Genomic DNA, 22,621 nt, shown 5'->3' on the forward strand with positions numbered 1-22,621 from the left:
ATTATTGCCTCCGCCGACATGCCTGCAGCATTCCCAGCAGTCATCCAACGTTCAAGGTTCATTCCGCTACTCAAGACACCCCAGGCAGGTGACAAAGTTAAAAGGGTCCTGGCAGGCTCGCCAATGTTGTCACGCGTACGTCTGCGCCTGGTTCACTTGAGAAAACATAATGAACACATGAACACAAGGTACCTTACCAAGACAAAGTTCATAGAATATGGAGTTTAAAGAGACGTACCACAGGTTAAAAATTCAACAGTTCTTGCACACGGAATGCGTCCTCTCTAGTTATGTTTTGCGATAACACTACCGCATTACCAAGGTCTATGGGGCGATTGTTTATACGCTAGCGTCGGGGTGCTTACAGTACAGGTTATGTCCGTCGCGGAGGTCTTCGCCACCAGTTCTGTGGTGCATCATCGCAAGCCGGTGGTGGTCAGTCTTCGCTGGTGTCCGGCGTCACCGGTGCCCCGGATGACGTGACAACGGCGCAATGGCTAAGGAGCTGTCGCGCTCCGGCAGAGCGGGACCCGTGCCGGCTGGCGCGCCTGGTGTGCACCAGCCCGGCTTAGTTCCCTAGACGTCCCGGGACGGTGACTGACTGCAGCACGCATTCGCGCGTTCAGGTTCAGCGGCGTGAACGCTGACGTGTCCTGGCGGGTAGGTCCGGAGGCGGTGGAGCCTGGTTCTCCGGCGGAACGTCGCTGGATAGCCAAGGTTCTGGGGCAGGATCCAGAGCGGCGTTCTGCGGCCGTATTCTCCCGGAATGCTGCGCTCCGGCCACCACGCCATTCCATGCACGCGCGCCGTCTCCAAGATGGCGTCAACCCTCGCTTCCTTGAGTTCTTCCTTTTTCCAATCTTTTCTTGCGTGTCTTCGTCTGTATCGTCTCTGTCTTTCTGTTTTTTCCTTGCGCTTGTCCATCCTGACGTTCGTGTATCGTCTGAAGATCAATTACATTGCTGAGCTTAGTAGTTGGTGTAATGTACAGAAAATGCGACCACTTCACCTACGAAGAAACTTTTGAATATATCAGTTTCAGTTGGATTGCTTCTTCATGAAGTCGCGTTCCGCGGGACAGGGCTCCAGGTACACAGCTTCAGGTCATGGTTGCTTACTTCTTTCTATTGTTATTACGATACGAATTGTATGAACGCTCCGGACGCATTTTTGTCGTCGTCATAGCCGTCGGCGTCGCTGTGATGTTCCGTATGCTGTATGTGCGAGTCAAAGCGAAACAGGTTGAGCCGACGATCGTGGTTCAATTTTGCGTGCGCAAGGAAGGAAGGCGGGGATGAAGCGCGCCGTCTTCCATCGCACACACAAAAACGGGGGGAGGAGAGGGATGGAAAGGGGTCATTCTACGCCGGCGGCTCCTGCGTATGCGTGGTCGCGCGGGCCTGATCTTGAAAGCGATCTGCTTTCGGAGTAGAGTCTAGGTGGGCCGACGTCCATAGCTTTGTGTGTCCTGTGTTCTCGCCTCTACGTTTGCGTTGAAGCGATAGACAACACTAAAGTCACTTCGCTCGCTGCTGTTTCCACGCTTCCTTGTGCCAGCGCTTTGAAGTGAGGGTTCGCTGTCATCGAGTGTGATGTGTTCTTGTTGGCCTGAGCGAGCAGACAACATGCTTGTAACTTAGTTTGTAAGCAAATGTTCACAACTTTATACTGCCGGTAAAACTGCTATCCTTGATTGGTATAGGTGTCTAATAATTTTCTATCGCAATCGATGCTTCGCCTTCCGGGCGAAACTGCTATTTTTTATTACGATAACAATTGTATGAGCATCCCAGGCGCATATCTACTGCCGCCGTCACCGTCAGGTTTGTATAAAGTCCAACGGCGATAAAGTCGTAGCTGCGCGCCGTATTCTGTATGTGCGAGCAAAAGCGCGTGAGGGGAACCGCCGATCTCAGCTCAGTCTGGCGCGCGCGAGGCGTAGGCGGCGAGCACATGCGACGTTTTGAATCGTGCGAAAAGCCGTGGGGTGATGGGAGGCAGGCAGGGGGGGGGGGGGAGGCGTAGCGCTCCAGCACCAACTGTGCATTTGGCGAGTGGGCGCAAGGAGAACTGGCGATCGCGGCTCAATCTCGCGCGCGAAAGGAGGAAAGCGGGAAGGCTGCGCGGGGGGAAGGGTTTTGGCTTCTACTGCTTCTACTGTGCCCACTGTGTACTTAGAGCCGCCGCGCGACCGCGCCGTTTCATGAAAGCAATCTGGAGACGCCTCGTACCTTTGTGCGCGTTGTGTTATCGCAGCTCAGTCTCCGTTGAAGCGATAGACCGCACGAAGGTCACTTCGCTCGCTACAGCCGCGCTTGCTCACGACAGCGTTTTGACAGCGAGTGTGATGTGTTCATGTTTGCTTGTACACGCTGATACCATGCTTGTTAATTCTGTTTGTAAACAAATATTACCTAGTTTATAAGGCCAAAACACCACTATCCTTACTTCGTATAGCTGTCTACTAATTTGCTATTGCAATTGATGCTTCGTCTTTTGCGCGAAACTCCGACTTTTTTATTTTACTTGTGACTTATTGATAAACTTGTCATCATCAGTGCAGTGCAAAACTTTGCCTGCTGCTACAGCCATGAAAAGGCTGCCTAGCGAACAGTTCATGTCCGTTACATACTCATGGCTGCTTTCTGATTTCCTTTGGCAGCTAAATATTTAGGGGCATTATTGGAAGCTTCTGAATCCCGATTATCAATATCGTTAAAAGCTATGTTCTGCCTTTGGTTTAGCTTTGTTTCAAAAATCCTGATCAAAAAATATTTCCCTTCACAGCAAAAAGGAACAAAACAGTTTATGTGATAAACACATATTCGAGATCACGTTAGTCATAGGATGTCCAGCTCACCCAGTACAATAGGTTCTCGAAACCGCACCCAATCTCCCTAGTGTCCTACGTATAGGAGCTTCTGTTTCAAGCGTTGTCAGTGATCAAGATTTATATACAAAGCATGGATATTCTGTCGAATATTTATTTTGTCCATTATGAACATGTAATCACATTCTCGGCAACAATAAAATAATATTGAATCAATTTTGTTAACTTTATCTACCATGATTTGGGGCCTTTTTTTGAAGTAACAAAATCTGCAATGTTGTTGCTGTTGTTACGCAGAACCGTCTGCATACAATCGTACCAAAGCTTGCACAGATAAAATTATGACGCTATGAATGCAGTCTGGGAAATGCAAGTTTTTATAAGTAGTGTCTCTCCTCAACTCTCCTTTTATAAGGAGAGATGAGGAAGAAGGAATGCTCCGGGAGAATACTTTAACGCTGCAAGTAGCACAAGTTCGCTTAGGCTAATAAGCCTCAATGACGTGGTTTTGATTGCTTAGCGCAGGTCTGATACCAAGTGTGCGTGCTGCAATACATCTTGCCTTTTACGTTTCGTCCATATGAAAACAAAATAAGCGCGGCGAGCCGTTTCCATAGTTAGCAAATACAATTGTATGCGAAATTCGCGGACGTTATTTGCACCGTTGCAATGCATGAGATGATCGTCCTGAGCAGGCGAGTTCCTATTATAGTGCATTACCACAAGTGCTGACATCAAATGCACTACAGTTCTTACAATAAAGCTTAATATGTATAAAAGCAGACACAATGTTGTCAGAACCAAAATAAAATGACAATAGCAGATATCACATATAAATTGATTAGCCATCTAGTATTCACAGGCCAGTTATTGGACTCATGCTGCTCCTTCGACGGTTTGGTAAGAGCCTATTCAGAAAATCTCATTATCAAAGACCCTTCCGTCCAAAACCCCGTCACTTGAAATAAATAATCCAACGCCGACTTCCGAATTTGCTTTATTGGAGCTTTCCTCGAGCTTTCGCATGATTTACTCTGCATGGAAATATAAAGGAGCAAACGCTAATGTAATTGTGCTGAAAACAGGAGGAGCAGCTGCAAACTGGTCAATGCCAAAATGTGCATTTATTTCCTGGATTCATGGGTTCACCGGGGGCGCAGCCAAAGGTACGCGCGAACTCGGGCATGTTCATGAGAGGCACTATACAGCGGGACCGGTATGGTGCATAGTTGCTCGTTAACGTGCTGTACTGATGGCACTGTGTCACACAGTAATTGACGAAGAACAAGCGCTCCGCCGACATGTCGAGCCCCGCTAGAGTGACGTTGGTCTCCAATGAGGACAACGCAGCGAAGGCAGCGTACGCAGTGATGGTGCCGACCCAGTCCGCCAGGTTCTCGGAGTCCATCTTTGCATTCAACACCTCCATCCGGGCGCTGTATGGTAGCTGCGAATAGCGGTCACGCTTGAGATTATATTTCCGAGGCAAGTGTTAATGAGAATGAATCCACTACGCGGGTTACAAAAGGCCGCTTAAGTTTGTTTAGATAAGTAAGGTGGCCGATATTTTGTCGTTTGTTCTTTAGCCTTGCATTTCATTGTGGGTGTTGTCAGATAACGTAACGAAAATATGTCTCCTATTCGTCTAATTTATGGCAGCCATATTCTCTATCATTAGCCTACAAGCTAGCGTTAAGGACGTCACTGCGTAGCGCTGTCGTGATCATTTCTTGTAATGAAGCTTTCACGCATCGTGAGATCCGCATAAGACTAATAACAGCTTCGCGAGCATGGACAGCTCCAAATGAACTAGAACTCTGTACTTCTGACTGTACTCTCAACATGCACACGCTGCATATAAGCAACGATAAAACGTCTGTGACACCGCAGAAGGTTTTGCCTAACGTTTTTATCCTCTATTAAAGACACAAAAAAAGAAGTGTTAAGACGCAACACCGCTGCGTACGCGTAACATTGCAGGGAAGTCGGCAGTACGAATGTCGTCGTTGCCACTTTGCTTCCAAGATTATTGCTGTGGCATGACCCCTCAAGTTCCTATGAACTAAGTACTTCAACTACTTAAGCAGGTCCCACTTGGTGATGGTTCTACATGTAGATACCCTGTGGTCGGGCAGTGGCACTTCTAGGCATAGCCGAAGGTATTGAAACCGCGACAGGCGTAGACACACACTAGTATGGGACAATAGGGACAACTGCGCCGCGGCTATGTTACCACGACACGACAGACATCAAATAAGAAAAAGTGCGTGCGGCGGTGTGGTGCGGTGCAGTGCAGCGTGTGACGTGAGCGGAAGAGTGTTCGTTTGATTTGGTCAGAAGAGATTCGACGACGGCTGCCAGGAGAAACGACGCAGCAGCAAGGTCGCGTGGGCTATCGCGGGCGGCTGCCGGTCCGCTCGGCCACCTGCTGTGTGTGCAGCCACCGCCAAGTCCCGCGGCCAAGCGAGGGAAGTTGTTTAGCCCATCCAACCGCCTGTTCCTGGAGCGCAAGTGAGACCTATCGAAGAGTTCGTGCGACTCCGTGGTCCTTTTACCCGTCGAGCCAAACCCTCGCCGCGAGTCAGCTAACAAGAGCGGGCGGTTCCGCGTCACGCCCGCCCGTCGAATTACTAGTGGGCAGTCGCGGTGACGATGTTACAGTGCCGCCTTTCTGTTGCGGCGTCAAGAGGCATGTCGACACAATTACGCCGTACCGTGAGTGATCTACTCAACAACCGCCCAACTACTTCGCATAGGACTCTGGAGTGCAGAGACGCTCATGATAGCGACTGGACTGCGTAGCTTCGGGTGATATAACTAGAATTTCATGCTAATCGTAAACTGGGGCGGAATTCACTAAGCGAACTTACGAACAAATTTTGGCGTAAGAAAAAACTTACGAAAAAAGCATATTCACAAAGCTAAAACAGTTCGTAAGATCAGCAAGCTTGCGATACCTGCCGCTGCAAAGACGAGCGCTGTAGACGAAAAAATTCATCTATGTAAGGGTAGCACAGGTGCGAACTTCAGCACTTCCGCCAATAGTAAGCGTAAGTCGATTCACAAAACCTAAACCGCCGTCGCAGATGACGACTTAAGAAGAAATTTCTACGATATGTGTGTAGCAGTCTTACAAACATCATTATGCCTATCTGCGCCGCTCGAGCTAACGCAGGCAAGCGTTGGAGCGCGCTGTTGCGGCTGATTGGCCAGAGGCCATAACTGATAGCCGAGCATGGCGCATGCTTATATCTTTGTAGCGCACTCTGATTTGTCATCTCAAAGTGCATTAAGGTGTTTGAGTGCATAATTGCATCGAGCGTGCGCGGTTGTGGAAGGCAGTAACATTATTGCTGTCTGGCGCACTTCTGCCTAACGTCTGATAGGCTGTGCTTGTGTATGCGCGCATTAGCCTTAATTTTCATACTCGTCATGACACTCTATTGGGTGTTAGGAAACATAAATGCAGTGTCCGTCCCTGACAACCGTCAAGTTTGTCATTTATTTGTTTGGATCCCAATTCTATCCTGTTTTTTTTTAGTTTGAGCTTTCTATTGCTCATAGGGCTGCGGATAATTATTTTTTCCAACGACTTGAGGCTATAATTCTCCATGCGAGATGAAACAATGAAAAAAAGAACGCCGGAACGTTTCTAGTTACCAAAACTTGTTGCTGCTGCACAATTCGCGGTCGTCTTCTGTGCTGCGGCTATTATATAGCTCATAGCTTTAATTCAGCCCGAAATTGAAGCCGCGTAGTATCTGTGCCCACGGTGTTGCTCATTATGTCGCCTATGGTGTGAACCAACGTATGCGTACGACGGATGGAAATTTTGTCTATGATATGATGCGGGACGTCAATACGATGAAATACAAAAAATCAAATGGCGTATATATTGACGTACGACCATTGTGATGATGTGAAGCAACATGCATCTCACGAACGAATCTAATAACTGTCGCATGCGTCTAAACACACAGACATAGAAACTCATGTTTATAACCACAAAGAGGCGTATAACTGGAGACACTTCGTTTTTGGCAAAAACGAGCGCAGCGTAACGCTCAAAGAGACACCACTACTATTTTGTTTTGCATACACAAAGCCAGTACAGCCAACAGCCAACGGTGAAAGCAGACGGCAAAAAAAAAAAAGAATGCCACATTAGACGACAGCCATCGTCTTCCTATGATTGGTCGGATATGCTTATTCTAAACCCCAGACTTACATAAGTCCCGGGCAAAATGACGTCACTCACGTCCTTCACTCGCTTCGTGCGCTGTTCTTTCTATAGTCGCCTCCTCTCACTTATTCTTACCTAAGAAGCCCTTCATAGGCGTTTGTGAATCCAGCGCAAGAATTTTCGCCCAGCCGGCTACAGTCCTACGTAATCAGGTCAACAGGACGGCGCGATAAAGGCGGTCACAGTGGCCCGGTATCGTGATTAATTCAGCGCGCTTGGACAAAGCTACATTTCTATGTAATAAGTGGTGTAAGTTCATATGGTAGGGATCGTATTGAAGGACTAAACGAACTTCACATAAATGCTGGAGGGCTTGCGGCATACGGCTGACAACTGAATAATTATTTCGTTTATGTGTAACTTCCATATTTGCCCATATTTGCCTTTACACAGGACACGTATACGCAATTTCTCAGGCTTCGACTCTGCGTGAGTGATAGTTGTTGCATCACGTGTTTTAATTACCCGCAAGAAAAGTGGAAAATTACTTATCGAGGCCTTCGCCCTGCAGTGGACACAAAAGTACGCTGATGTCGTTTTAGAACATACAAAATTTGTGCGGAGTTTTAACGGAATGTTGCTGTTGAGCCGCATTTCGCTTCGTACGCATGTTTAAAAAAGGGCGTCGGGCGCCGCTTGGATACCACCCAAGCGGCCCATACCATACCACCTTGGCATCGTGCTATATATGCAGTGACAGCTCTGAACAAAGTGCGTCAGTGTCGCAAGATTGGTGAGTTGAACCGATTTGATCCGAAACCAGCTAGAATGTGGAACCGCCATGTGCTTCGAGTACGGTGCTGTGCAGTATTCTGACGTGCACTTGAGCGTGCGTTAGTAGGAGGCTGGTAAATCTATGGCGACGTTGGCACTGAGCATCGTGGTGATGTTGACTGATTAGCTTTGACTTCTATGAGGGGCCACTTGGACTATGGCAGAGAGTGTAATTAGGGGCTGAAGACCCTGACATCGTGAACCTATGATTTATTACCGGTCTCCAAAATTGATTTGTATGCCCCTTTGTGCATTTCGCCTCTGTCCGAATGCGGTCGCCTGAACCGGCAAGAACAAACTGTTGACCTGGAGCGAGGCATCATCGTGTTTTATCAGCTTAGGAGAAGCTAAGAAGAAGCGATGAACGCTGATACGATGTCAAAGTGTTGATAGGCAGGGAAGCTTGCAGGTGAGAATGCTACGTAGTGAAGTTTTCTCTCATGATTTAGGAGTATTGATTGTCACGGCTTCTTTCTGCATTTCTTTTTAGGGATACTTTAATAGCTCTCCGTGCCCTCGACAGTGATCCTTTGCGAAGGGAGCGCACGTTTCGTCATCGGTTGGCGCTTGACAACAGCGTCGACGGTACGGGCTGGCGAGGTAGCTGATAATGAGCCTATGCGCGGCATTAGAACCGCACCGGCAACAGAGTGCAGCGCGATCACATACCATACTGATGAACGTACGGGTGATGTACCAGTTGCCTTGAGGCCATAGGAACGACATATTATGGAACTTTTGTTTTTAATTCCTTAAAAATATCGAAATAAAGATAAGTAGTAGCTTTGGAATAGGGTGGTGGTGTATGCAGGCGGGGTGAGCCTGGCAGACCTGGCCGCCAATTGCTCTGACTGAGCGTGTCTTTCTGCGTCAAATATGTCGCTATGTGTCCAGCAGTCCTGTCTCTCGCAGAAATATGAGCAGAATGCGTAACACTGTCACCGTAATTCCTTTGTCGGTGGTGCGGTGAATGGGCGAGCGCGGTTGAGCTTGTCGGCGCTGTAGCAGACGGCCGGAAAAGAAAGCTGTCGAATAGGGGAGTGCAGTGATTTGAGTAGGGAGTGCAGAGCATAGCCTCGACTACATACTCATGATGTGCAATCGCGATATCAGGCCAGCGCGCTTCTTTCCTTTCTTGTCGTTTCATCCGAGCTATGCTTCCTCTTCGCTCTCATACGATGTCGCAAGTTAACTGCGCTGCCACTTCGGTGGCACGCTTATCTTAGCGTCAGAACGTTTTCGCTAAGAAATTGCGTCAGATCGGCGCAGCTTAGTGAATTCTGCCCCTGTTCCTGATGTATTCGTAAGTGCGATGTGCTACCCGCAGCACTGTCGTTTATGAATGGTGTTTCTCCATGCCCAGGCTCCCCCTGACTGTGTGCTGAGCTCCTAAGCCCAGGAACCTTCACATTATGTCGTGGGCAATGCTGTGATGGCCTCATGACTGCACAGGTGTGCACTGCTCAGCGATGTTGTATAAAAGTGATCAATTTCGCCGTCAACACTATTCACCAGGAACTTTATATATATATATATATATATATATATATATATTGAAAGAGGGATTTATTGAAGCTCGTCCGAAGGATCGCAAGTGGCTTTTTATGCAGTCCTAGCTGTTGGCATCAGCAGCTCGAGCTGGGGTCTCGTGCCGAAGCGATGGCAGAGCTCACCGCGCCTACACGCATATTCGCCACTACAATATATATATATATATATATATATATATATATATATATATTGTACTGAAGCAGAGGCGCCCCTGGGTAGGTGCTGACTGAAGAGGAAGACGAAGGACCGTGCCGTGATCGCGAGAGAACCCCGTGCTACAAACAGCCCTTGCAGTGCCTACCTGTACCTAGCGTTCTTACAACGTTATCGACAATAAACCTCGTCGCATTTGGTGGAGGTTGCTGAGATCCTTCGCCGCGTCCTGGAGCTCCGCACTCGAACCCTGCCAACACCAACGCGATCGCCCTGCACTATGCCTGATCCAGCGACTTCGTCGCCTGCACCACCGGCTGCCACTGTCGTCTGCGCCGGCGTCCCTCTTCATCGCGATCCACCCATTTTCAGTGGGACCGCCGAACACGACGTGGAAGCCTGGATCTCATCGTAGGAACGTGTAAGTACCCATAACAAATGGGATGACCAGGCTAAGCTGTTCTATGTGTCCTTCTACCTCGCCGACGTAGCCAAACTGTGGTTCTTCAACCACCAATCAGACTTTTCAAGCTGGTCAGCATTTAAGACCCTTTTTGCCGAAGTGTTTGATCGCCCCGCTGTGCGTAAGCTACGCGCTGAACAGCGTCTGCGCCAGCGCGCACAGCAGCCTGGAGAGACATTCACCAGCTACATCGAGGATGTTCTCGATTTGTACAAGCGGGTGAATCCCACCATGTCAGAGGATGACAAGATTAAGCATATCCTCAAAGGCATAGAGGACGGCGCATTCCAGATGCTGCTCGCAAAAAAGCCCAACGAGCGTATCCTACCTTACTAACCTATGTCAGAGCTTTGACGAGCTGCGCCGCCAACGTTCCATCGCTCGCCAAAACATTCAGCTCGCCGATTCCGTCTCGAGCATTGCGGTTTCTGCCGACCTTCTACCCAAATCGACCCTATCGCAACATATAAAAGATTTTATTCGTGAAGAGGTGGCCAGGCAGCTATCGCTGCTGCCTCACAGCGACTCATCTTCGGCAGCTTTGACTCCAACGCTACAGCAAGCCATCCGCAATCAGATATCGGAAGCGCTTCCTGCAGCTCCTACAACCTCCCCACCCAATCCTATGAGTGTGCCGCTGCCATATGCCGACTTTCCCACTCACCCTACGTCGCTGCCGCTCACTTACGCAGCCGTGACTGCACGGCCTCCTCCGCCGCCAGCTTCCTTTTCATCGCCCATGCATCCGGCTTCATTTCCAGTTGCCCGACCGTCACCGCAGTTTTTTCGTCCTACCTCGACGTGGCGCACTGAAGACAACCGGCCTATCTGCTTCGCCTGCAGCATTGCTGGCCATGTGGCGCGCTTCTGTCGCCGCCGCGCCCCAACAACGCCTACCACCTTTGAAACGCCCACCTACGCACCACAATACGCCGCCGCGTCTCCATTTTCACCGAGACGTCTTGAAACTGATCGCCGATCAGAAACTCGTCGTTCCCCTTTCCCTCGTCGGCGTTCGATTTCGCCCCTGCGTCGTCGAGCTCCCACAGAAGCGGGAAACTGACTGGTGCAGTTCCTGAGGCAAGAACTGCTGTCGACGTTCTCAAGACCTCCATCTTCGCCGCAAAATGTTATTACCGCTTTTGTAGAGAGAGTACCCGCAGTTGCGCTAGTCGATACCGGAGCCGCCGTTTCCGTCCTTCACGAGAACCTTCGTCGCAAACTCCGAAAGTGACTACAGCGCCTTCTGGCCTGGTGCTCGCCACTGCCAGCGCGCAGCGAATTCACCCCTCAGCTGTATGCACGGCCCGTGTTTTCATCAACGAAGTTCTGTACATAATCGAGTGTTTCGTGCTACCATCGTGCTCTCACGACCTCATCCTTGGTTGAGATTTTCTGTTACGTCATCCTGCTGTCATTGACTGTTCGCGTGCAGAAGTTTCGCTTTTACCACTATGTGAATCACTGCTGACCGGCTCTCCTCGCGTTGCCGATAAACTCATTGTTGATGCCGACACAACCATACCCCCTGAGTCGTCGATGGCTGTTGTCCTGTCGTCTGCTGCCGACTCTGACGCCACTGTAGTGTTCACGCCGTCCAATGAGTTTGCTCAGCGCAAGGGCCTCGTTCTTCCGTTTGCCGTGCTCACTATAACATCTGGGTCAACTGTTATGCTGGTCACCAACTACTACCAGTACTCGATCAGCCTACTGCGTGGAGAGACCCTAGGATACTTGCAGGCGGTCGACTACGTTGACGATCTCGATGTCCCTACCGACTCCCACCGTTGTTACGGACTCATCGTCTTCAGTGTGTTTTGACAACGCCATCGACCCTGCTCTTTCCCCATCTCATCGCCGCCAACTTCACGCTCTCCTTCACAAGTTTCTTTCTTCTTTCGACTGCCATCAGACGTCATTGGGCCGTGCCACCGGTGTTTCTCACACCATCGACACCGGTTCCCACTCCCCCTTGAGACTGCGCCCGTATCGTGTATCGGCCCAAAGAGCGACGAGTCATCACAGAGCAAGTGGACGACATGCTCAAACGTGAAGTCATCCGTCCTTCTCAAAGTCCTTGGTCTTCACCTGTCGTGTTGGTAAGAAAAAAAGAAGGCTCCATTCGTTTTTGTGTCGACTACAGACGCCTAAACAAGATAACAAGAAAAGACGTTTATCCACTGCCTCGAATCGATGACGCTCTCGACTGCTTGCAAGGCGCAGAATATTTCACTTCCTTGGATCTGTGCTCCGGGCACTGGCAAGTTTCAATGGCCGAACCTGACCATCCGAAAACCGCATTCGTTACACCCGATGGCCTCTACGAGTTTAACGTCATGCCCTTCGGATTGTGCAACGCGCCTGCTACTTTTGAGCGTATGATCCATACCATCCTTCGCGGCCACAAATGGAAGACATGTCTATGTTACCTCGACGACATCGTCGTCTTCTCAACCGATTTTCCGACACACCTCGCTCGCCTGCATGACATTCTGACCTGTCTCGCCTCTGCCGGCCTACAGCTCTACCTCAAAAAGTTCCGTTTTGCTGCAAGCAAGTTAACCATCTTGGGTCACGTAGTCTCAAAGGACGACGTCCTCCCGGACCCAGACAAGCTCCGCGCCGTTGCAGGCTTCCCTACGCCCACGTCTATCAAAACCCTCAGAAGTTTCATTGGCTTATGCTCGTATTTTCGTCGCTTCGTACGCAACTTTGCATCCATCATGGCGCCCTTGACAAGTTTACTTTCCGACAGTAACGGCATAGCAGCGTGGTCACCTGAATGTGATGCGGCATTTCAGCAGTTGCGCCACTTGTTGATCTCACCAGCAATTCTTCGCCATTACGACCCTGCTGCTCCTACGGAAGTTCACACTCACGCCAGCGGAGTTAGCCTTGGTGCGGTTTTAGCGCAACGGAAACCTGGCTATGATGAATACGTCGGTCGCAAGCACTCCGACGCTGATGCGCTCTCCCGCTCCCCACTGACACCTGACTTGGCGTCTTTGTCAGACTCCGCATCCACCCTGTCACCATTGACCATCACCGACACGCACACAGAGCAGCGCAAGGACCCAACACTTGCAATGTTACTTGACTACCTTGCCGCTCCGTCTGATGTCCCTTCGACACGGGCACTGCGTCGCCAAGCAACCCACTTTTCCGTGCGAGACAACATTCTATATCGCCGCAACTGTATGCCGGACGGTCGGAAATGGCTCCTTGCTATACCTCGTCATATGCGCTCTGACATCTGCGCATCTTTTCACGCTGATCCCCTAAGCGCTCATGCCGGCGTCCTCAAAACTTACACAAGGTTGCGTCAGCGCTATTATTGGCGAGGCATGTACAACTTTGTGCAAAAGTACATTCAGGCTTGTACTACTTGCCAACAGGGCAAGACACCTACACATCGTTTCACAGGACCGTTGCAGCCGCTACCATGCCCAGCTCGTCCGTTCGACCGCGTCGGCATCGACCTCTACGGCCCGCTTCCATGCAGTGGGTGTGGAAATCGGTGGATTATTGTTGGCGTAGATCATCTTACTCGCTACGCTGAGACTGCAGCTCTGCCGGCAGCGACCGCCCGTGAAGTTGGGTTTTTCATCCTTCGCAATTTTGCTCTTCGCCACGGTGCTCCCCGAGAACTACCGAGTGATAGGGGCCGTGTCTTCTTGTCGGAGGGTGTCGAAGCCCTCCTCACGGAGTGCAGGATCATTCACCGAAAATCGACCGCATACCATCCCCAAACCAACGGCCTGACCGAACGGTTCAATCGCACACTTGGCGACATGTTGCGGATGTATATTTCATCCGACCACTCCAACTGGGACACCGTACTCCCCTTTGTCACGTTCGCATGCAACACCGCGACGCAAGCGACTACCGGCTTTTCCCCGTTTTTCCTTGTGTATGGCCGAGAATCTTCCTGCCCTTTGGACACCATACTGCCGTACCAACCTGATGCCGCAGAGTACACTCCACTTTCAGAAGTCGCCAAGTATTCTGAAGATTGCCGTCAGCTGGCACGTTCCCTCACTAGCGAGACTCAAGAACGTCAAAAGACACGACATGACCATACTCATCAACCACCACCCAGCTTTGCTCCCGGTTCGCTTGTTTGGCTTTGGATACCAGCCCACATTCCTGGCCTCTCTTCCAAACTCTTGGCGCGCTATCACGGTCCGTACCGTATCATCAATGCCACTTCACCGGTCAACTACATCGTTGGGCCGCTCACAGTGTCACCAGACCTGCGTCGTCGTGGGCGAGAGACAGTACATGTCAACCGCCTGAAACCGTACTACGACCCACTCATCTTCTCTGCGCCCTGAGTCGCCAGGGTGGCTATGCTTCGTTCCCGGGGCATTGTAATAAAGCAGAGGTGCCCCTGGGTATGTGCCGACTGGAGAGGAAGAGGAAGGACCGTGCCGTGATCGCGAGAGAACCCCGTGCTTCAAACAGCCCTTTCAGTGCCTACCTGTACCTAGCGTTCTTACAACGTTATCGACGACAATAAACCTCGTCGCAATATACATATATGTCTATATTGTATAGAAAAGAACAGAGGCAACACCCGTGCACTGGGCTGGCTGTTCTATTCTCTGCCTGGTCGTCTTCGCCCAGTACCCATCGTGCGCGCTCCCACTCCCAAGTGTAGTATATATATATATATTCAGAAGAGGTTTGTTGGCGGTGTCCTTAAGGATGCTACGAGTTCCAAGAACAGCGAGGCAGTGTGGAGCACCGTCTCCAAAGACACCAGTGACCAACAGCGCGAGCAGAGCGGGCCTAGCGTTGTTGATGCCACTAGACCGAGGCGCGTCTTCTTCTTCACAATCGCCCCCGCACAAAAAGCCATCCTGGCGACCTAAGAGGTTGTTGGCAGAGGGTCATGGTAGGCCAAACGCGCCACGTGGACGAGGTCACGTTCACGCCTGCGCATGTCGTCAGATGGAGAAAGTGGCTTGATGAGAAAATTCACCGGGGACGTTCGCTCCAAGACGCGGTAAGGCCCTACGTACGTTGGAACGAGTTTTGAGGAAAGGCCTGGAGTTTGGCAAGAAACAGCCAGCCATACAAGAGGCCCTGGGGCATACGTGGGACTGGGCAGTCAGTCGGCGCGTCCTTCCTTCTGGCGCTGTTGTTCTTGTGACGTAAAGGGGCGCGCGGCCTGGCGGCAATCTTCGGCTTGTCGGGCATCTTAGAACACAGGTGGGCACTCGGAAGCGTCAGGACGGTAAAGAAGGAGAGTGAGGATGGTATGCAATGGCTCCCGTCCATATAGAAGGAAGAAAAATGAAAATCCCGTAGTAGCTTGCATCGCGGTGTTGTATGCGAACGTTAGAAAAGGAAGCACGCGGTCCCAGTTCCCATGATCAGATGCCACGTACATCGCGAGCATATAACCGAGAGTGCGGTTAAAGTGTTCCGTCAGCCCGTTAGTTTGCGGATGGTAAGCCGTGCTCGTTCGATGAATAATGTGGCATTCCGAAAGCTGAGCTTCGACGACCTCGGAGAGGAAGGCGCGACCTCTATCAACTGAGGAGTACTCGAGGTGCGCCATGTCGAAGGATAAAGTGATGCAGGACGAAAGAAGCTATATCGCGCGCCCTAGCATTCGGTAGAGCAGCAGTTTCGGCGTAGCGTGTCAAATGGTCCACAGCAACTATGATCCACCGATTGCCATCCGGTGTCATGGGAAGCGGGCCGTAGAGGTCAATGCCTACGCGATCAAAGGATTTGGCAGGGCACGGAAGCGGCTGCAAGGCACCAGACACACGTAAATGTGGTAATTTGCGACGTTAGCAGTCGGGGCAGCACTGAACAAACTTTCGTACAAAAGTGTACATTCCCCGCCAGTAGTAGCGATTGCTTATACGTTCATAAGTCTTAAATAATACGGCGTGGCCACATCGCGGATCGCCGTGAAAAGAGGCACAGATTTGGGATGTTAAGCTGCGGGGAATGACTAGTAGCCATCTACGGCCTTCGGGAGCGTAGTTGCGTCGGTGGAGCAGCTGATCACGAATGGCGAAATGAACAGCTTGGCGTCGGAGGGATCGGGATACAGGGTTGGTCGATGATCCAGAAAGATAGGCGAAAGGAGAAGCGATCGACGGGTCACGGCGTTGTTCGGTGCCAATCGAGTCAAGGTTAAGAGATGACAGGGGGTCAGCGCAAGTGGTTCCGCAGGCCAAGTCTGGAGGTAGAGGTGAACGGGACAGGGCGTCTGCGTCAGTGTGCTTGCGTCCGCAGCGGTACACGACGTGAATATCGTACTCCTGGATTCGGAGTGCCCAGCTGCTAAGCGGCGAGATCGATCTTTCAACGTGGCGAACCAACAAAGCGCGTGTAGATACGTTACTACATCAAATGGGCGGCCGTATAAGTATGGACGGAACTTGCCAAGCGCCCATACTAGAGCCAAGCACTCTTTTTCGGTTACGCTGTAATTGGCCTCTGCTTTTGTCAGCGTACGACTCGCATAGGCGACCACGTATTCGGAGTAGCCGGGCTTGCGTTGCGTAAGGACGGTGTCAAAACCGACCCCGCTCGCGTCTGTATGTACCTCAGTTGCAGCTGTCGGGTCGAAATGGCGAAGAATAGGTGGAGAGGTAAGAAGACGACGCAGTGTAGCAAACGCGGCGTCGCATACAGGGGACCAGGAGGAGAGGTCCGCGCCACCGCGTAGGAGCTGGGTCAAGGGCGACATGATCGATGCGAAATTGCGGACAAAGCGCCGGAAATATGAGCAGAGGTCCACAAAACTGCGTGGTTCTTTGACGTTAGTAGCCTTCGGCAACTGATCGAGTGCACGAAGTTTCGCAGGGTCCGGTAGAACGCGTACTTGGACACGGTGTGGCCTAAGATGATCAGCTCCCGCGTGGCGAAGCGGCACTTCTTGAGGTTCAGTTGCAGCTCAGCGTTGGTGAGACACGTCAAAACATCTCGAAGGCGAAGTGGGTGGGTCGGAAAGTCAGGCGAGAAAACCACGACATCGTCGAGGTAGCAAAGACACATAGACCACTTGAGGCCACGCAGCGTATTGTCCATGAGTCGTTCAAACGTGGCAGGCGCGTTGCGAAGTCCAAAGGGCATCACGTTGAACTCGCATAGGCCGTCAGGTGTAATAAACGCCGTTTTCTGGCGATCGGCTTCAGCCATTGAAACCTGCCAGTAGCCAGAAAGCAAGTCTAGGGACGAAAATAATTCCGCGCCCTGAAGGTCGTCAAGGGCGTCGTCGAAGCGCGGCAAAGGATAGACATCCTTGCCCGTGACCTTATTTAATTGACGGTAGTCAACGCAAAGCGAACAGACCCGTCCTTCTTGCGAACGCGAACGACACGAGATGCCCAGGGACTGTAGGATGGTTGGATAACGCCACGGCGTAGCATATCGTCGAATTGGTCGTTGATGACGCGACGCTCGTCGGCGGAAACGCGGTACGGTCGTTGACGCAACGGCTGGTGTAAGCCGGTGTCAATGTAGTGCTCCACTTCCGACGTTCGGCCCAATTGCGGCTGAGAAGCATCAAAGGAATTTCTGAAGTGGTGTAGAAGCAGAAGAAGCTCGGAGTGTTCGGCAGGGGTTAGTGTAGTGGCGATGGAACTGGAAAACTTGTCACTCGACCACTCTTCAAGCGTTGAAAGGGCGAGGAGTTCTTTTGAGTCAAGAAGAAAAGATTCGTCTCGCACGGTAACAAAGAACGAAAAGTCAAGCTGTTCGACGCGGCCGAGACATTCGCCGACAAGCAACGTAACCGACGCAGCAAATGGATTCTACGCAAAAATATTGTGATGCCGGCGGCGATGTCAAGCGTTGCAAAAGGCAGTAGAACGGCTTTGCGACTCATAAAGATGCCAGATGGTGTAAAGAAGACCGTAGCATCGGTGACGGCATCGCATACGACTGGGAAAAGTGCAAAGGAGCCAGGTGGAATGGCGGTGTCCTCACGCACGACCAATTTAGGCGACTGATCAAGAGCGTCGTGGGATCGTCCGTCACACAGCGCCCAAAATTCAACTTTAGCTCGTGCGCAGTCGATGACGGCATTATGACGGGACAAGAAGTCCCATCAAAGGATGACGTAATGTGAGCAGGTAGGAAGAACAATAAACTCGAGAATGTACAAAACGCCTTGTAAAAGCACACGGGCAGTACAGGCTGAGAGAGGTGTCACGTGCTGCGCGCTTGCCGTGTGAAGCGGCAGTCCAGATAGCAGCATCGCCACCTTGCGAAGCGAACGGCAGAGTTTGGCGGCTATAACAGAAACGGCGGTGGCGGTGTCCACAAGCGCAAAAGTAAAAATACCTTCGACAGATATTGCGACCATGTTAGCAGAAGAAGAGCGAGGACTTGGGCAGTTCGAAGATGGCGCAGTTCTTGCCTCGCGAACTGCGGCGCTTAGTTTTCCTGGTCGGAGGGGGCGAGTCGGCGACGCATTGGGGAGAGCGATCGTTGACGAGGAGATGGGGATCGGCGCGACGGAAATTCAGGGAGGTCAGAAGAAACGTACCGCTGGGAGGGACCCGGGGCTGATTGGCGCATGGGCTGACTGCCATACTGGAACTGCCGGGCCGAAGTGTCCTAGCGTGCAGCAGGCGTAACATATGGGAAGAATGTCAGGTGTCCGCCATGGATTGCTGACTCTCGGCCCGGCCAAAGAAGCAGTAGGAGCGGCGGGTGGTGCAGACTGTTGCAGGATCGAGAAAGGCGGCTGGGGAGGCCTACGCACTACCTGCGCATAGGTAGGAGGCACAGCAACAGGCTGCACTGCCTGCGCATCCGTAAGAGGCACGGCAACAGGCTGCGCTGCCTGCTCACACGTTAAGAGGCGCGGCGACAGGCTGCACTGTCTGCGTATAGGGAAGAGGCGCGACCGCAGGTGGCTGGTGGTGAGCGACGGGAACAGCTTGAGCGATCTCTTCGGCAATGACAGTGCGGAGCATTACAGGCAGACGACAGGACGGCTACTGAGTGAAGGGGACTAAGGAAAGTTGACGGGCAACCTCCTCGCGCACGAAGTCCTGAATCTGCTGAAGCAGTGGAGAGTGGTCGGAAACCGCAACCTGACACGCTAGCGAGTCCGCGGTTGACAGAGGCTGCCGAGTCAGGGTGCGTTGCTTCTTCAACTCTTCGTAGCTCTGGCATAACATTACTACTTCAGAAACGGTTCGCGGATTCCTGACCAAAAGCATCTGGAATTCGCCGTCATCGATGCCTTTGAGGATGTGCTGAACTTTATCAGCTTCGGGCATGGCGGCGTTGACACATTTACAAAGGTCGACGACTTCTTCAATGTAGCTATTGAAACTTTCACCAGTTTGCTGTGCACGGGCTCGCAAGGGCTGTTCAGCGCGTAGTTTGCGCACAGCAGGTCGACCAAACACTTTAGTGAAAGATGTCTTGAAAGTTGACCATGTCGGGATGTTGACTTCGTAGTTATCGAACCAGAGTTGGGCAACGCCAGTAAGATAAAATATTGCGTTGGTCAACTTCGTGACGTCGTCCCATTTGTTATGCGCGCTCACCCGCTCATTACGACGTAAACGAATCCTCCACGTCCGTTTCATCTGTACCGCTGAAGACTATGGGATCACGTTGCCGAGGAACCCAGGTGCAGATGACGTGATGGGGCGCAGGTGCCGGTGGGTCTGTGTAGTCGGTTATGATGGGCGGAAGCATTCGGGTTCAAAGTTCCAGGGTGCAAGCGGCGGGGGAAATCCAGCAACCTCCACCAATTGAGAAGAGGTTTTTGGCGGTGACCTTCAAGGACGCTACCAGTGCTAAGAACGCGAGGCAGAGTGGATCACCCTCTCCAAAGACCCCAGCGACCAACAGCTCGAGCAGAGCGGGCCGAGCGTTGGCGATGCCGCTGGACGGAGGCGCGTCTTCTTCAGAATATATATATTGTACCGAAGCACATCGGCAGTGAACATTTAGCTACCGTGTTCATAACGGTGCGGTCCGTTCGCGCTATAGAGTTTGATACCCTGAAACTCAATGGATTGCGCTACCTTTCTTCCGGTGACAGTTGCGTAAGTGGTTGCCTTGCATTAATGCTGTGAAATGCTTCAGAGACGAATCATCATCATCATCATCAGCCTATATTTTATGCCCACTGCAGGACGAAGGCCTCTCCCTGCGATCTCCAATTACCCCTGTCTTGCGCTAGCGTATTCCAACTTGCGCCTGCAAATTTCCTAACTTCATCATCCCATCTGGTTTTCTGCCGACCTCGACTGCGCTTCCCTTCTCTTGGTATCCAATCTGCAACCCTAATGGTCCACCGGTTATCCAGCCTACGCATTACATGGCCTGCCCAGCTCCATTTATTCCGCTTAATGTCAACTAGAATATCGGCTATCCCCGTTTGTTCTCTGATCCACACCGATCTCTCCCTGTCTCTTAACGTTAGTCCTAAGATTTTTCGTTCCATCGCTCTTTGTGCGGTCCTTAACTTGTTCTCGAGCTTCTTTGTTAACCTCCAAGTTTCTGCCGCATATGTTAGCACCGGTAGAATGCAATGATTGTACACGTTTCTTTTCAACGACAGTGGTAAGCTCCCAGTCAGGATTTGGTAATGCCTGCCGCATGCACTCCAACCCAATTTTATTCTTCTGTAAATTTCTTTCCCGTGATCAAGGTCCCCTGTGAGTAATTGACCTAGATAAACGTACTCCTTTACAGACTCTAGAGGCTGACTGGCGATCCTGAATTCTTGTTCCCTTGCCAGGCTATTGAACATTATCTATGTCTTCTGCATATTCATCTTCCACCCAATTCAACCAGAGAAGAATAGTTTATCCCAATGAAACTAGTCTTGAAAATGACTATTGTTCGCAAGTGAATAAAATAATCACATTGTGACAAGAGTATTCGGCAGGTAGACTTGACGAAGCTTGACGGTTAAAACAAGCTGGTTCGTTCGAAAACCGACCTAGCGCGAACCACACAATCGTCAACGTATTCTTCCACAGAGGCTGGCACAGAATTGGTTCCGATGTGCTTAGGTACAATATATATATATATATATATATATATATATATATATATATATATATATTTTTTAAGGCAGCAGCACAGCTGTTGTCTCGTCGCCTTTATTTGGCTCGGCCACGCGCTGAACGAAGGCGACGCGCCCAGTGATGATGATTATGTACAGGTGAAGAAGATGAAGGATTAATATTTTGCTCACACTAATTACCCCCTCGCGCGGAAGCGGCCAACCTGGCCGCTGGTTATAGCGGTGCGGTACGTCGTTGGAATGGCTTTAGGCGCGAAACGTGGACAATTTCTGTGCCACGGTAGCGGCCATCGGAAGGTGTGACAACGGGAGTGACGCGGTAGTTCACTGGCGAAGTTTGCTCTACAACAGTGTAGGGCCCTATAAAACGCGACTGAAACTTTTCGCACAGGCCAGGAACTCGAGTGGGTGTCCAAAATAACTCTTCATCGCCGGGGCTGAACTGAACGACGCGGTGAAATGCATCGTAGCGAGTCTTCCTATCCTGTTGACGTGCCTCGGTGTTGAGGCGGGCGCGATGGCGACACGCGGCAAGGCGAGATTTTAACTGCTCACTCACTGACGCCGACGATTTCACGGGGGCATCAAAAAGAGAGACGTCGAGGAGAGAGGTCGGTTGACGCTCGTAAACTAGAAAGAATGGTGAGTAGCCAGTAGTGCGCTTTGCAGCGGTGTTGTAGGCAAAAGTCACGAATGGCAGGATGGTATCCCAGTTGGTGTGGTCAGCGTTGATGTACATGGAGATCATGTCAGAGAGAGTTTGATGGAAGCGCTCTGTGAGGCCATTAGGCTGAGGATGGTAGCTGGTAGTCGTCTTATGGATGGTGTTGCATGTGCAGAGGACGTCCTCGAGTAGCTTAGACAGAAACGCCTTGCCATGGTCACTAAAAAGGACGCGTGGCGCTCCATGTCTTAGATAGATGGCTTCCAGGAAGAAAGTCGCAATCTCCTCCGCGGATCCTGAAGGTAGCGCAGCTGTTTCGGCGTACCTGGTCAAGTGGTCAACTGCAGTGACGACCCATCTCTTGCCGCTAGCTGATAATGGCAGCGGTCCGTAGAGGTCAATCCCGATGACTGCGAATGGAGCGTCAGGACAGAGAAGAGGTTGCAGCAGTCCAGCCGGAGGTGAAGTGGGCCGTTTGCGGTGCTGGCAGAGCGAGCAAGAAGTGACGTATTTCGCTACGCAGGTGGCAAGTCCAGGCCAGGAAAAACGACTGCGGATGCGTTCATAGGTCTTGTGAAAGCCGAGATGTCCAGCTGCGAGATCATCGTGAAATGTCTTCAATATCTGTTCCCTGAGTGATCGAGGAGCAACAGGAACCCAACGCTGTCCTTCGGGGTGGAAGACATACCGGTAGAGGATTGAGTTTTCACACTTGAAGTTCTGTAACTGGCGACGGGCTCGCGCGTTAGGAGGACGAGATGAGCCGCGAAGGCGTTCCATAATTGAGTGGCAGTAAGCGTCGTCGCGTTGGTGGGACGCGAACGTCTCAGGGTGGAAAGAAGGAAGACCGTTGAGAGCGGCGAGTGAAAGAACTGCAGAGGACGCGTTTACAGGCTCGGTGACGGATGGAGGCA

This window comes from Dermacentor silvarum, chromosome 3, assembly GCF_013339745.2.
Source record: "Dermacentor silvarum isolate Dsil-2018 chromosome 3, BIME_Dsil_1.4, whole genome shotgun sequence".
Taxonomy (NCBI): Eukaryota; Metazoa; Arthropoda; class Arachnida; order Ixodida; family Ixodidae; genus Dermacentor; species Dermacentor silvarum.